Below are 3841 nucleotides of genomic sequence, written 5' to 3'. Positions count from 1 at the left end.
ATTTGGACCAATCTCCTTTCACACCTCTACGTCCGATCTCATTGAAAATTCTTATCATTTGAAACTCCTTGAAGATAATATTTCCTAATTTTTATCGAGAGTTATCTTAGGTGACTTTGATCATTTAATATATAATTAACTATAGGGGCTTGCCCTTATAGGAAGCATGTCGGAACCCAGCTTAATATAAACCCTATTTAATTCTTTGTTTTAAATAAGGGAACTTGTCGGCAAATATAAAGGTTTTGCAGATCAAACGAATGTCATATATTTCTTAGTTTATTTGATTGAGTCTCATCCTCAAGTCTTGTGCTTATCCTTCGGGATAGATATAGGATTTGAGGTACAACGCTCTTTCATTTAAACTATGAAAAATATAGGGTCAGTTTGATTTCATATTTTTCTAAAACTTGATATATATGTAAATTAAAACGTCCTTCCGAAGCAGGCGACGGGATTTCAATTCTGGTGACCGAAAGCTTCTTACGAGCAATTGCAACAAAAAATAGCGTCGACATTTATAAGCACTCTCAATTCTTTATTAGAAGTGTAATGAAAAAGAAATTTCTCACATTTCCTCTCCTCTTACAATCCTTAAAGAAAATCTCCAAGACCTTGACTTTCTCTCTCTCTCTCTAACTCTCCTTCTTACCTTCACGCCACACACACTTCACACCCAAAACTCTTCTCTTTTATCAAAGGCTATCTCCCTCCAAAATGAATTCAAAATTCCCTCCAAAATTCTATCCAAAAGTCAACTCTTTTGAATTCAAAAGACATGTTCAATGATCCAAGAGACATATCCCTTCATAAAAAGCCTTCCAAAGTGTCCAGATGCATTGAATTACTCCATGGGGTATTTAGAACAAGTGTCCCTTTGAAAATTTGTGCAAAATTTGTCTCAAATCACCTTTAATCTCAAAATGTCATCCCTGGCGCATCTGACGTGTCATGCACCAACTCTCTGTCAAATGGCGCATCTCGCACCAATCTATGGCATCATGCGTCAGTTTGCTGAAGACTGTGTTGTTCTAGGTTTTGGTGCATCTGGCGCCAATCCGGAGCATCATGCGCCAATCTGGCGCATCATGTGCTAGAATTCAAAAATTCACTATTTTAGCTCCACCTTTTTGCTACTTTTGCTCCAAATGCCTAAAATTGATATACATGAAACAAAAACATGAAAATGACCTTCTTTAAAGTTTAATATCACCAAAAATAAGCATAAAATATGTACTAAAAACTACATATTATTTTGGTGTATCACTATGTCAGCCAAGTCCTTCTAGGAACCAAGTTCAAATAATTGACTATAAAAATACTAACATTTGCTCTGACTGTTTCCTCACACTGGCTTCACATGTATTTCCAAATGCATCCAGTCAGGATCATCAATGACTGCCCACTCAAATCTGTCCTCACTAGGCCAGAGCACTTTGATCAGCTCCTGAAATAGGTGATGAAACTTAGAGATTTAGATCGTCCTTTCGTGTCTACAATCAAACTACAAGCCATAGTTGCTTTTTTTAGTTTATTTTTTATCAAGAAAGCCAAGGAATGAAATGGCAATAGACAACCACATTGGGATCCTGCAAAGTATGTGGCATCTAGTCAAACTAGGTTAAGGATTAGTCTCACAATGACTTGTCCAACCCAAGATCATATATACCACTCAATCCAAGTTGGATTCAAAGTCACCAACAATTAAATTGAATACAAAGCTCTAATTATCAGGCTATAGTTTGCTTATGAGATGGGTGTTTGAAACCTTCTAGTGAAATTGACTTGTATTTGGTAGTGAATTAGGTGAGAGGGCAATTCAAGAGTAGAGATGTGACAATGGGCAAATAACTTAGAAAATAAAAATAGAAATATGGAGATTTGCAGACTTTAGGCCACACATATCTCCCATGCTAACAACTAAGTGAAAAACTTCATATCCAACTGCATCCACTCGGGGGAGGAGATGCCACAAAATGTTCAAAGACCAACCATTGAGGAAGTTGAAGTGATGGAGTTAGAAACTTACACACTAAAAATTTTGGTGGATCTTTATAACCTATATCTACAGAGCAAGCTAATGTATCTGAAGAGGTTACCAACCTAAAGTGCTTAAAAATCAAGGCAACCCAATATTCTATAATCAAGTAAAAGCTTTTTTGGAGATCAATCACATCATTGTACTTGAGGTTCATATAAAAATGGGGCAGAGGATGTCCTCTAAGAGGTACACTCAAGGGAGTGCAAGAAATACATGAGAGGAAAAACTTTAGCACATCAAGTGGAACGACAACTATTTATGTCAGACGCTTCAATAAGATGTCAAGGGATTTTTAAGGATATGCAAGAAATGTCAAAAATGACCATTCAAATACCAACTCGGTCATAAACTACAATCTATTTTCAAGTCATGGACTTTTCCCAATTGGGGACTCAACATCCCCAAACTCATTCCCCCATCATGAGGCCAAAACAATTTTTTTTTTTGGATTATTATTATATGTGGATTAAAGCTAAGAGTCTCACTTGGAACACCACAGAGGTTATTTGGACCTTCATATGGATGGATCTCTGCTATCTATATGGGCAACAACTTAAAATCATCACAAGTAACAATAAATAATTTTCCAACCAAGGGTGAAAGATATTTTTCAAAGCTAGAGGATTAGTCTAAATTTTGCATTCATTATCACCCTCAACCACGTGAATAAGCTGAAGCAACCAAAAAAATCATCCTTAATTTGCTGAGGAAAAAATGAATAGAGCTTAAGAAAATTGGGTCAAGACTCTTCTATCTATTATTTGGGCATTATGAATGACACCTTCCATAGCGACTTAGTAAACTTTATTCATGTTGTCACATAGGACACATGCAATATGGCCAGCTGAATATAACCATCATAACCAAAGATTAGTGATAACTTTGGTGTTTGATAAAGCTAACTTAGTTGTGGGGTAAGAAATAAATGATGAGGTGATAATGATAGTGCTCAATCTTATTAAGGAGAAACAAGCTGACTCAGCCCTTCGACAGGAGGACGTGAAGACATGAATGACTCAGTACTACAACAAACACATATGAGAGATTACTTACGCTACTAGAGAACTTGTGTCGATAAAAGGCAATCCAACTGCACTAGAACAAGCTGTGAGAAAGCTAAAAAAAATATGGATCTAACCATTCATCAAAGACAAATAGGTTGCCCATGGACCATACAACTTGAAAATATATATAAGGATATGAATTTTTTGAACATGGAGTGGAGATGACTTGAATGAATTTTACCCTTAAAATAATTTTTTTGTATCTTAATCCAACTAACATTCAGGATACTCAAGAAGCTCACTCAAGGAATCATCAAAATGTGACTGATACTTAGGGAACTTGAACTAACCCATTGATAGTAGTTCCATTCAAGAGACAAAACTGATAATTATGAGTGATGTCCAATTGATAAAAATTTTCTAAATGACCGACAATAATGAATGACGTATGCTTGTTAAAAGCATAATAACTGACATGTAATACTCAAGCATCAAGAAAGCCCATGCCTCCTAGCTTGACATGAGTCAAGCTCTTGTGGTTATTCCATACTCATTAGTGAGAAGATCTTTAGCAATTAGTGTTCAAATCACCCAAACATTGAGCCTCGATGGTTACCCTTATGAACAATATAATAAAAACCATTTAATATGTCTAGTGTAAGATGTCTCCAGTTCATGGCGATGACTCAACTGAGAAACCAAGACAAGAAAATTATAATACTTTAGTAGGGCGGCAGCATAATCAATATGTAATAATTTATTACTTAGCCTTTCGACATTTCGAAACAACCCAAAG

General features: G+C 35.8%; 1 protein-coding gene across 1 annotated transcript in view; it reads left to right on the top strand.

Moving 5' to 3' along the window:
* Positions 1–3841, top strand: part of LOC110028615 (eukaryotic translation initiation factor 4G-like) — a 69251-nt gene that overhangs the window by 43576 nt on the left and 21834 nt on the right. The window lies entirely within an intron of this gene.

Source organism: Phalaenopsis equestris, unplaced genomic scaffold, assembly GCF_001263595.1.
Source record: "Phalaenopsis equestris unplaced genomic scaffold, ASM126359v1 Scaffold000517, whole genome shotgun sequence".
NCBI classification, from domain to species: Eukaryota; Viridiplantae; Streptophyta; class Magnoliopsida; order Asparagales; family Orchidaceae; genus Phalaenopsis; species Phalaenopsis equestris.
This window is presented reverse-complemented; position numbering and strand designations above follow the sequence as displayed.